The sequence below is a fragment of the Amblyraja radiata genome, chromosome 6 (genome assembly GCF_010909765.2).
Source record: "Amblyraja radiata isolate CabotCenter1 chromosome 6, sAmbRad1.1.pri, whole genome shotgun sequence".
NCBI classification, from domain to species: Eukaryota; Metazoa; Chordata; class Chondrichthyes; order Rajiformes; family Rajidae; genus Amblyraja; species Amblyraja radiata.
Window position 1 is genome coordinate 44,038,377 of NC_045961.1, and position 13,416 is coordinate 44,051,792.

Here is a 13,416-nt window from a genome sequence, read left to right on the forward strand (position 1 = left end):
GGCCTGTGGGATATCCCAGTTGCTAACCACTCCTTCTTCCATTCCCACACTGACCTTTCTGTCCTGAGTCTTCTCCGTTGCCAGACCAGAGAGTCTTGTGACAGTTATTGGCAAAGATTATAAGCAACAGGGTCAATCTTCAGTAGGAAAAACAAAACAAAAACTTATCAGGGATAATCAGCATGGCTGGGAGAACCTGTCTGTGTATTTTGTGCTTTTTTAAATAAAAACTAAGTATTGATGAGGGCAGCCTGCTTAATGTCATCTACATGGGCTTTGGTAGGGTGTTGAACAGGGTCCCATATGGAAGGCTGGTCCAAAAGGTTAGTGCCCATGGGCTACAATGGATCTAAAATTGGCTTAATAATAGAGTGATTGTGGAGGGTTGCTTTTATGATTAAGCCTGTGACCAATTGTGGATTACAGGGATCATTTCTGAGCTCCTCAACATTATACACATTAACAATTTGGATGCTAATGTTGGAGGTGTGATTAGTAAAGTTTCCAAAGATGCACACAATTGTGGTGTTGGGGATATCTGCAGGTATTGAAACTTCTTGATCAGCTGTTAAATTGGACAGAGCTATAGTAGAAATAATTTAATCCTAAGTGCGAATGAATATATTTTAGGAGTCAAATATGGGTAGTGCAAATGCAATGAAAGGTCGGATATGCTGGAAGTGTCCCCAACTGAAAACGAAGTGTCCCCAACTGAAATGTTATGTCTATTCCTTTCACAGATGCTGCCTGACCCCTTGAGTTACTCCAGCACTTGCTTGCGGAATGTCATGCTGAGGAATAGAAGGACCTGGATGTACTCGTACAAAGATACATGGGTAGGCTTGGTTTGTTTTCCTTGGAAAGAGCCTGATTAGGGTGTATAAAACAGTGAGGGCCATAAATAGGCTACTTAGTAGTAACCTTTTCTCCATTGTAGAGGTGCCTGCAAACCAGAGGGCATAAATTTAAGATAACGAGCAAGAGGTTTAGAGGGGTTAAGAGAAACAGAGTGATGTAGCACCAAAACAGGACATTTGGCCCACTGAGTCCATGCCAGCAATCAAACACCCATTTACACTAATCCTACTAGTGATTATAAGGAAGAGTTTATTTTACAAATACTAGGATAAAAGGAAGAGTTTATTTTCATCCAGAGGTGATTGGAATGCATTGCATGAGAGTGGTGGAGGCAGAGACTCTTGTATTTAAGAGGTAACTTGATAAGTCTTATGACTCCTTAAAGGTGTGTGCCACTGCTCAGCTCCCTTACTACATTATAATATACGTCCAGATCACTTGATACCTTTTGCTCTACCATCGGCGCCTTGTAACCATGTTTCTATATTAGCAATTACCCATTGATGCCATCAATTTAGCTATGTTTTGGGAATGTGTTGTACATTCAAATAAAGAACCTTTAATTTTGTCTATTTGTGATTATCCCAACTCTGATTCTGCAGCTCTGTGGTCTGTTCCGTACACTCTGTGGTCTGTTCTGGCCACTATTACGTACTTCTCTTATCTAAACTATTGCAGTGCCCTTTCCCTTTAAGTTTTCAAATTACCTTTCACTTGACCTTCCCTTTTATTTTGCTTAAAACCTTTTATACAGCCTACTGTTCAAACGGAATAGCTGAATGAATGAATGAATGAATAAGTTTATTGGCCAAGTATTCACATACAAGTAATTTGCCTTGGTGCTCCAACCATAAATGACAACACTTAAGGGTTGGACAGGCTAGATGCAGGAAGATTGTTCCCGATGTTGGGGGAAGTCCAGAACAAGAGGTCACAGTTTAAGGATAAGGGGGACCGAGATGAGAAAAAAAATTTCACACAGAGTGGTGAATCTGTGGAATTCTCTGCCACATAAAGTAGTTGAGGCCAGTTCATTGGCTATATTTAAGAGGGAGTTAGTTGTGGCCCTTGTGGCTAAAGGGATCAGGGGGTATGAAGAGAAGGCAGGTACAGGATACTGAGTTGGATGATCAGCCATGATCATATTGAATGGCGGTGCAGGCTCGAAGGGCCGAATGGCCTACTCCTGCACCTATTTTCTATGTTTCTATGTTTCTAGAAGAACAGTAAAAGATAGGTCCGATGTATTTATCCAGCTGTATTTATCTTACAATCAGCTGAAAATCCCCAGGACTTAAAGAAGCCTCAGTGACATACAGTTAGGAATGATACTTAAAACATTAAACATTAATAATAAAACAATATTGATTAAACATGTGCATTAAATAAAATACCAGAGCTACAGATTTTTTGTTATTGAGTAGAGCTACTATTCGTGGAAAAAAGCTGTTTTATATCTGGCTGTGGCAGCTTTGACAGTCCGGAGTCGCCTTCCAGAGAGAAGTGATTCAAAGAGTTTGTGGCCAGGGTGAGAGGGATCAGAGATGATCTTACCCGCCCGCTTCCTGGCCCTTGCAGTGTACAATTCGTCAATGGAGGGAAGGTTGCAGCCAATAACCTTCTTAGCTGATCGGATGATTTGCTGCAGCCTCCGGATGTTGTGCTTGGTGGCTGAGCCAAACCAGACCATGATAGAGAAGGTGAGGACAGACTCTACGATGGCCGTATAGTATTGGACCATCATTGCCTGTGGCAGATTGTGCTTCCTCAGCTGCTGCAGGAAGTACATCCTCTGTTGTGCATCCTCTTTTTGACTCACATGCTGCTTCCTGTCTGTCATCAGGAAGCTGGTGATCGACCGACAGAGGGGTTCAGACACAGTCAGCTCGGAAGGTTTGGAGTGTAGTAGCTCTGGCACAATGGTGTAGAATGCAGAGCTAAAATCAACAAACAAAATCCTCCCATAGGTCTCCTGGCGATCTAGGTGCTGGAGGATGAAGTGCAGGCCCAGGTTAAATGCATCATCCACAGATTTATTGGCCCGATATGCAAAATGCAGAGGGTCCAGCAGGGAGTTTGTGATATTTTTCAGCTTGACCAGTACAAGTCTTTCAAGGGTCTTCATGACTACAGAGGTCAGTGCGACAGGCCTGTAAGTCATTAAGACCAGTAATCCTTGCCTTTTTGGGTAAAGGGACAATAGTGGAGACTTTGAAGCAGGCAGGGACAGTACAGGTTTGTAGGGACTGGTTGAAAATATCTGTATAACATGATTTCCTGGAGATTTCCGGCTTTTCTGTCTTCTGAACAGCCTCTTACCTCCTCTTTTTATTGTTGTTCACACGGGAGGGCTGGTCCCCCAACGCAATATTCCACCTCTCCACCAATTCCAATATTGCTGGCCAGTGGAGAGGGGAGGGGGGAGGGGCGGCTTTCTGGGGAGCTAGTATGGGTGTTGTGGGCTGAAGGGACTGGTTTCCAGAGGGCTAATATGGACATTGTGGGCCGAATGGATTCTTGAACTGGCAGCACAGTCACTCAGACCTGGTGGGCTGGCAGCTCAGTCACTCAGGCCTGGTGGACTGGCCGCTCAGTCACTCAGGCCTGGTGGACTGGCCGCTCAGTCACTCAGGCCTGGTGGGCTGGCAGCTCAGAAACTGCCAGAAATTCTGCCCAAAACAGGTGAGAGACTGTGAGAGAGAAGGGGGAGAGGGTGGAGAATCAATTTTAGACATTTTTCATCTTTTACTGCAGATCACAGCAATGAAGGAAGAAAGTCTATCCTGGCCTGGATCTCACAGGGAGCAAATGAAGGGAGGGAGAAAAATACTGGGGTGAGGTTTAATACCTGCAGGGGGAATACTTACTGATGGGCCAGAGGGACTCCTGGGTTAGTGCAGGCCTGATGGGCCGAAGGGGCTCATTAAAAAAAAAAAAAAATCTCCGTGAAATCTCAGTGAAAGGCACTTTTTCTGGACCTTTCCTGGCCTGGCGGGGCTTTTGGGCCGAAATGCTCCCCCTGGGCTAATATGGGCATTTTGGGGGAAAGGGATTGGTTTCTCAACTAATAGGGGCCTTGTGGGCCGAAATTAGTGGTTTCAGGCAGGCCAAACAACTAATTTCATTTCCAATTGCATTGCAGTTTCAAGCACAGGGCAGGCCGAATAGCTCATTGCATTTTCATTTCACTTCCATTGCCATTGCAGTTTCAAGCACAGGGGAGGCCAAGCCAAACAGCTGATTGCCTTTTCACTTAATTTCCATTGCCATTGCACTTTCAAGCACAGGGCAGGCGCAAGCCAAACAGCTGATTGCATTTTCACTACATTTCCATTGCCATTGCAGTTTCAAGCACGTGGCAGGCTCAAGCCTAACAGCTCATTGCATTTTTACTTCATTTCCATTGCCATTACAGTTTCAAGCACAGGGCAGGCCCAAGCCAAACAGCTCATTGCATTTTCACTTCATTTTCATTGCCATTGCAGTTTCAAGCACATGGCAGGCCACACAACTCATTTCATTTTCATTAAGGGCTAACAAATCATTTATTCAAGTACATTGCATACTCACAGTGTTCTGTAGTTTCCCAGCTCAGAGAGACGTGATCTCTCCATGGCCATCTTGCAGACAGACTGTGCCACGCCCACACTTCCGGGTTTTATAGTCCCTCCCCCACCCACCAGAAGGGGCGTGGCAGAGAGGAAGGGGGCAGAGAGGGAGGGGGTAGAGAGGGAGGGGAGGCAGAAAGGGGGGGGGCAGAAAGGGAGGGGGGGCAGAAAGGGAGGGGGTTCAGAAAGGGAGGGGTGGCAGAAAGGTAGGGGGTAAAGAGGGAGTAGGAGGTAGAGAGGGAGTGGGAGGGGTAGAAGGAGGAGGTAGAGAGGAAGGGGGGGCAGAGAGGGAGGGGGGGCAGAGAGGGAGGGGGAGCGGGTAGAGCAACACCTACCCAGTTCGTGGAACAGCAGCTTCCCCACCAGGCAGCGGAGGGCCGGCCGATCGTGGCTTCCGCGAAGGGAAGCCAACCGACCCGCGTGACAGACGATCGGGCGGGGGAGACAGAGAGCAGGTCATCCTCCATGACGGCCAGAAATCGCCAGGTGGGATCCGGATCACCAGTGAGGAAAAGGCATCACGATTTCCCGAGTCCCTCCGATCGACAGAGGAATCGCAGGTTTCCATAGACGGCCTCTCCCAGAGGGAGTAATGGCCACCAGGGCCACATTCCCACCACGCTGCCCCACACCCTCACCCGCGTTCGGGAGCACTCTGGAGCTCGGAAGCGCTCGGGAGCTGCAGTACAGAGCCCACTTGCTTGTTCTTTCTGCGTCTTTTGAAGAACCGGGGGGAGGGGGTGAGGGGGGAGAGAGGGGGAGGGGGTGACGTCACTCGCTGCGTGTGAACAAAGCGCAGCAGGCCGCGAGGAGCAGAGCCATTGTGATGTCATCAGCGAGACCATCTCGTTTATTTTCCAAGTTATTTGAGATTTGTCAACATTTTCATAAATAACTCGAGAAATAATGCATGAAATTTTCTGATAAGGCGACTTTTGACTTCACGGCATAAATCTCTTTCGGAATAGCCCGTCGTGTTTTCGAGGGGATGTGAATCGCACAAATGTCTCGGAGACGTTGAGTTGTTTCTTGCTGCGTCTCTTGTGCCCTTCTCTCCCACCGTCTCTCTCTATTATCTCTGAGAAGTTGAGTTCTTTCTTGCTGCGTCTCCTGTTCCCTTCTGCTCCTTACTGCTTCTCGCTGTCTCTTTTTATCATCCCTTGACCATCCTGCACCTCTTTTCTTCCCTCTTCCTGGCATGATTTTAAAAAGAGCCTAAACACAATTTCAGTTGTCAATGAACACAGATTAAATTGTTCAAAACGGAGTCTTTACTGTGGAATGAAATCGATCACAAAGACATTTATTTTTAATTGCAACTGTGAATGAAAAAAGCGTATTTTGTTTAAAATATGAGTCTTTTGTTTAGTCTTTCCTATGGAATGAAATAAATGTGAAGAAATGTTAAGGGCCTGTCCCATTTTCACGAGATAATTCACGAATTCTCCCTAGTTTTCCCCTTGATTCAAACTCCCAGAATGTTCGTAACGAGTCCGTTGGAGGTCGTAGGAGTTCGTAGATATATCGTAGCGGCTCGTTATGCTAGCCGTAGGTAATCATGGCATCGGGTAAGTTGGGACGGTTTTTTCCTGCCTGATAAAAAATGTCCACGAGTAAAAAAAATGGTCAAGTTGAAAGAAATTGCAACTTTTTACTCGTAAGGAGGGCATCAAAATAGTCGTGGGAATTCGTAGACATATGAGTTTGTGAACATAGTTGTGGAAGGTCGTAGGAGTTCGTAGATTACCACGAGCTTGATTTTTTTTTTTAGGTCTAAACTCCACAGAGGTTTTGAATTAAGTCGTGAAAGTGGGACAGGCCCTTTATTTTACAACGATTTGGCAGTTGATCCCCTCAACCAATCAGCAGCTTGGAACAGCGACCAATCGGGCGTTGAGCTGTGCTCCCCCCACGTGGGGACCTGGAGCAATTGGGCATCAATCAATCAGCAGCCTGGAAAATCGCAGTCTTTTAAAATAAATGTTATCTTTAAGAATTATACAATTAAGGAAAAACCGGGAAGTCTTTTAAGAACAATAAAAGCAATGTTAATGTATTAAGGAGTAAGTACAAAAATAAATCAAAGGTGAAGTCTTCTGAAATCTGTCAAAAAAATTGTAAAGATCGCAAAGTCTGAAAAATAAAAGTAAACCAACGTGAATCTTTTTTTGTTAAATCGCGGTATTATTCAATGAATAATACAATTAAGTGAAAAACCGGGAAGTCTTTTAATAAATGTAATCTTGAAGTGAAAAACGGGGAATTCTTGTCGGAGAAAATAGCGAGGTATGTTAAAAGTTAAAAAAACGCGAAAATCGCGAAGTAAAAAGCCGCTAAAATGTTATCTTTAAGGATTAGTACAATTAAGTGAAAAACCGAGAAATCTTTTAAGAACAATAAAAGAAACGTTAATGTAATAACATTTTCGGTATTATTGAAAGATTAAGTGCAAAAATAAATCAACAGCGAACTCTTTTGAAATCTGTCAAAAATCGCGAAGTAAAAAACCGCGAAGTTAAACTTTTAAAATTGTAAAAAAATTAGTACAATGAAGTGAAAAAGCGGGAAGTCTTTTAATAAATGTAATCATGAAGTGAAAAACGGGGAATTCTTGTAACAACAATAAAACCAACGTAAGAAAATAGCAAGGTATTTTAAAAGATAAAAAAACGCGAAAATCGCGAAGGGAAAAACAGCAAAGTTAAACTTTTTAAATTGTAAAGATCGTGATGTCTGAAGAATAAAAGTAAAGCAATGTTACAAAAAGCGGGAAGTCTTTTATGAATAAAACTAACGTGAACTTTTTTTTCCAATAAATGTCTTAAAATCAATCAGACAAAAATTGTGAAGTCTTATCTTTAAAGATGGGGAAGTGAGCATGAAGCATCAAGTTCATCAAAGTGAGAATGACCATTGGGGAGGTGGTGAAGCATTTGAAGAATGTTCTGGAAATGCTGCCCTCCCCCAGACCTGACTGGAAGCTCGTGGAATATTCTGTGTGTGAAAAGTCACTCGAAGCGCGTGGAAGATTCTGTGTGAGACGCACCGAACAGACCCATTGTGACGTCATCAGCGAAAGCTAGTTTTAAATTCAAAGTCTTGGATATTTTTAAACATTTTCAGTAATGTCGAGGAATATAGCATGAAATGTTTAGATAAGCTGATCCCGGCCTCGACGGGAAAAATGTCAACCGGAATATGTAAAATATTTATCGTTACAGCATAGTTTTTTCTCAAAAATGTGAAGACATACACATATACACACGGACAAGATCAGAGTTTTAATAAGTATATGAGATAGATAGATAGATAGATGATAGACCAGGTGCGGACACGTTAGGCCCGTCCCACAAGACAATATTCCACCACTGACCCATGGCCCCCAACTGAGCAGGCACGGCTGACGGGTTCCCGTTGTGATGCTAGAGATCCCCATTGTGACGCAAGTCAAGGCAAACCCTACCCCAACTGCGCATGCACGGCCGTGAAAAGGAGTGAATTGGGACATTTTGTTTTATGGGAAGGATGCAGAAGAGAAATGGAGGACATTTAAAGGGGAAATTTTAAGAGTACAGAATCTTTATGTCCCTGTTCGGTTGAAAGGAAATAGTAGTAATTGGAAAGAGCCATGATTTTCAAGGGAAATTGGACACTTGGTTTGGAAAAAGAGAGAGATCTACAATAATTATAGGCAGCATGGAGTAAATGAGGTGCTTGAGGAGTATAAAGAATGTAAAACGAATCTTAAGAAAGCAATTAGAAAAGCTAAAAGAAGATATGAGGTTGCTTTGGCAAGTAAGGTGAAAGTAAATCCAAAGGGTTTCTACAGCTATATTAATAGCAAAAGGATAACAAGGGATAAAATTGGTCCATTAGAGAGTCAGAGTGGACAGCTATGTGCAGAGCCAAAAGAGATGGAGGAGATACATACATAGATACATAGAAAATAGGTGCAGGAGTAGGCCATTCGGCCCTTCGAGCCTCCACCGCCATTCAATATGATCATGGCTGATCATCCAACTCAGTATCCCGTACCTGCCTTCTCTCCATACCCTCTGATCCCCTTAGCCACAAGGGCCTCATCTAACTTCCTCTTAAATATAGCCAATGAACTGGCCTCAACTACCCTCTGTGGCAGAGAATTCCAGAGATTCACCACTCTGTGTGAAAAAAGTTTTTCTCATCTCGGTTTTAAAGGATTTCCCCCTTATCCTTAAGCTGTGACCCCTTGTCCTGGACTTCCCCAACATCGGGAACAATCTTCCTGCATCTAGCCTGTCCAACCCCTTAAGAATTTTGTAATTTTCTATAAGATCCCCTCTCAATCTCCTAAATTCAAGAGAGTATAAACCAAGTCTATCCAGTCTTTCTTCATAAGACAGTCCTGACATCCCAGGAATCAGTCTGGTGAACCTTCTCTGCATTCCCTCTATGGAAATAATGTCCTTCCTCAGATTTGGAGACCAAAACTGTACGCAATACTCCAGGTGTGGTCTCACCAAGACCCTGTACAACTGCAGTAGAACCTCCCTGCTCCTATACTCAAATCCTTTTGCTATGAAAGCTAACATACCATTTGCTTTCTTCACTGCCTGCTGCACCTGCATGCCTACTTTCACTGACTGGTGTACCATGGCACCCAGGTCTCGTTGCATCTCCCCTTTTCCTAATAGGCCACCATTTAGATAATAGTCTGCTTTCCTGTTTTTGCCACCAAAGTGGATAACCTCACATTTATCCACATTATACTCCATCTGCCAAACATTTGCCCACTCACCCAGCCTATCCAAGTCACCTTTCAGTCTCCTAGCATCGTCCTCACAGCTAACACTGCCCCCCAGCTTAGTGTCAGTATTGAGATATTGAACAGTTTATTTTCTTCGGTATTCACCAAGGAGAAGGATATTGAATTATGTGAGGTAAGGGAAACAAGTAGAGTAGCTATGGAAACTATGAGATTCAAAGAAGAGGAAGTACTGACACTTTTGAAAAATATAAAAGTGGATAAGTCTCCAGGTCCTGACAGGATATTCCTTAGGACATTGAGGGAAGTTAGTGTAGAAATAGCAGGGGCTATGACAGAAATATTTCAATTGTCATTAGAAACGGGAATGGTGCTGGAGGATTGGCGTACTGCGCATGTTGTTCCATTGTTTAAAAAGGGTTCTAAGAGTAAACCTAGCAATTATAGACCTGTTAGTTTGACGTCAGTGGTGGGCAAATGAATGGAAATGGTACTTAGAGATAATATATATAAGCATCTGGATAAACAGGGTCTGATTAGGAACAGTCAATATGGATTTGTGCCTGGAAGGTCATGTTTGACTAATCTTCTTGAATTGTTTGAAGAGGTTACTAGGGAAATTGATGAGGGTAAAGTGGTGGATGTAGTCTATATGGACTTCAGTAAGGCCTTTGACAAGGTTCCATATGGAAGGTTGGTTAAGAAGGTTCAATTGTTGGGTATAAATGCAGGAGTAGCAAGATGGATTCAACAGTGGCTGAATGGGAGATGCCAGAGAGTAATGGTGGATGGCTGTTTGTCAGGTTGGAGGCCGGTGACTAGTGGGGTGCCTCAGGAATCTGCGTTGGGTCCACTGTTGTTTGTCATATACATCAATGATCTGGATGATGGTGTGGTAAATTGGATTAGTAAGTATGCAGATGATACTAAGATAGATGGTGTTGTGGATAATGAAGTAGATTTTCAAAGTTTACAGAGAGATTTAGGCCATTTGGAAGAGTGGGCTGAAAGATGGCAGATGGAGTTTAATGCTGATAAGTGTGGGGTGACAGAGTTGACGTGGATAAGCTTTTTCCATTGAGAGTAGGGAAGATTCAACCAAGAGGACATGATTTGAGAATTAAGGGACAGAAGTTTAGGGGTAACATGAGGGGGAACTTCTTTACTCAGAGAGTGGTAACTGTGTGGAATGAGCTTCCAGTGGAAGTGGAGGAGGCAGGTTTGATTTTATCATTTAAAAACAAATTGGATAGGTATATGGATGGGAAAGGAATGGAGGGTTATGGTCTGAGTGTAGGTAGATGGGACTAGGGGAGAATAAGTGTTCGGCACGGACTAGAGGCGCCGAGATGGCCTGTTTCCCTGCTGTAATTGTTATATGGTTATATTATTCCATTAAATAAAAAACACGATTTTCATTGTGGGTGGTGGGATAGGGGGAGGTGAGGAGTGGGGGAGTAGAGGGATAGACGGAGAGGAGGGAGGTAGGTAGGGAGAGGGGTTATGGAGGGAGGGAGTGACTGAGCGTAGGGGAAAGGAGAGGGAGGGAGAGATGAGGGAGTGAGTGGGGGAGCGGAGGAGAGAGGAAAGAAAAGGGAAAGTGAAGAGACATGGCGTGGGTCGAGCCCAGGGGCTGTAGCCGGGCCCGGGCTTTGGGCGCTGGGGAGCGGACACAGACACGGACTGGGCCCTGAGTAGCCTCGGCCTCTCCCTCCCCCTTCTGCGACTCCAGGCCGCTCGGCTCGTCTCACCCGACAGCCCCTGCCTCAACTACAACCCCATAGCTGACGTGGTAGAGCAAACAGGGCCGGCGTTGGTTTACATCAAAATCCTGGGGAGGTGATGAGGGAGTCTGGGGGGAATGAAGGAGAGGAGGGAGTAGGGAGGGAGAGGGAGGGGAAAGTAGCGGTGAGGCGGGAGAGTGGGGGATAGAGGGCAGTGGGGGAGGTGAGGAAGGAGTGTGGGGGGGTGTGAGGTGTGGAGAGGATAGAGGGAGAGGAGGTGGGTAGGGAGGGGAGAGGAGAGGAGTTATGGAGGGAGGGTGACAGGGTAGGAGAAAGGAGAGGGAGGGAGAGGTGAGGGAGAGAGTGGGGGCGGGGAGGAGATGGAAAAGAGGGAGGGTGAAGAGGAGGGGGAGTGAGTGCTAGAGGATGAGGGAGACGGAGGATAGGGGTAGGGAGAGGGATGGCGAGGTAATGGAGAAGGGGCCGGGGAAGAGAGAGGAGGGGAGGGAGGGGGTGAGGGGAAGAAGCAGAGGAGGGTTGGTGGAGGGTGGGGAAATTGAGGATAATGGAGGAGGGGAGTAGGGGACTGAAGAGGGAGAGTGAGATGCGTTCACATTGATCTTATATTTTACAAGTTATTGCCATTTTAAACTTTAAAAACATCAGCCACGCCTGCGCAGTTGGAGGCTATGGGTGAGTGGTGGAATATTGCGTTGGGGAACGGGCCCAACGGGTCTGCACTTGGTCTAGTTCTCTAGTATATATATATATATATATATATATATATATATATATATATGTGAGTGTGACAAAAAAAAAAGTATATAATATATATATATGTGTGTGTGTGTGTAATATATATATATATATATTTTTTTTTAATGTATGTGTAATATATTACTCAGATGTAAATTTTTGTTGGTAAATTTGGCTGTTGGAAAAAATTGTAACGTGTATATTTTCAACTAGATCAACAGCTAATACAATTGCTGAAATTGTGCCTACAAGTGAAATGTTAGTGTATATATTCTCAATAAACAGAAAAGATGTAATAGAATCCAATTCAATGTCATGCCATTTAATAATATTACACACACACACTTATTTTCATTGGATCCAACAATAACAAGGATCCATAATGGATCAAATAATTTATGAAACACTTACATATCTTTCAACAGCTATGCAATAATAGCTGTTCAATTATAAATTACTGAAACCATACCATATATAGATTGTATTGTTATTGTGTTACAAAAGCAATGGAGGAATAGATGATTGGATATTAAAATAGTATTAAAGTTTTAAATGTTTCTAAGTTCACTATACAAATTCCATATTCTGAGATGAAATCTAGGTATTAGAAATTCAACATGCAGTAAATGAGGCTCAGTGTTATGGCACAAAAAAATTCTGTAATACTTAAAGGTAACTGTGGAACAATGTAACACAATAATATCCCACCAAAATTTAAATTTCAACTATTCTTTCTCCCACAATTTCCATCCATGCTTAAGTATTGCTAAATATTAAACATGCATATGTATGATAAAGCTTGTGCTTTGCAGATGTATTTATCTCAATTTGCACTGGAACAGGATATTGAACATTTGCATTATTTATGAGTTAAAAGCTGTTCCATCTTTTAGACCTGATATCTATGCAAAGATTTAAAGTTGGTTGTAAATTCTAAAATGGAAATATGTTGCAACAATTGGTGTCCGATGGATATTTTGTAAAGTTAATGCTCAGTTGTTATGTTAGTTATGCTGACAAATGTGAAACCATGAGGTCAGTTGCAAAAAGCTCTTGGTATTCATGCTGAGACAGTTATCATATTATGTATAAAAACACAAAGTGCTGGAGTAATTTGGCAGATCAGTTACTCCAACACTTTGTCTCTTTTGTAAACCAGCATCTGCAGTTTCTTGTATTCACTAGCGTATGTATTACATTTTGGACTGCCTATGCTCCTTTTAAAATGCTGTTTTACATAAATGTAACTAATATTTAAGTGTGTGCTCAAAAGTTTATTTGAATAAAATAGAATTGCTCAAAGGGGAGAGGTCAGGATGGCACTGAGATGCTTGAGGCCATGCATTGGGAGGACACAATAACCCCATGTAAGTGGCAGAATGGGCACACTACTTCACAAGCTACCCACCCACTTGACCCACCAGCCACCTCCTGTCCATCTATGGAATTCTGCAGCCTCCACATTAGTCGCTGCAGAATCTGCAAAGTCGGAATGGAAACAAGTTGTCCTTTATCCCGAGGAACTACCTAAGGAGTAAAAGATAATTATAATGCAACAAATGTGATAAACCAGTACAAATTGGCATCATGGGGCAGTGTTCAATTTCCTGGCTTCAGAATACTTCAGATCCAGATGATTTGGATCTACAATGAGTCATACTGTCACTTCAGTATTAATGAACACCTAAAACCATTTCACATCAAACTCAAAATAACAACACCACTC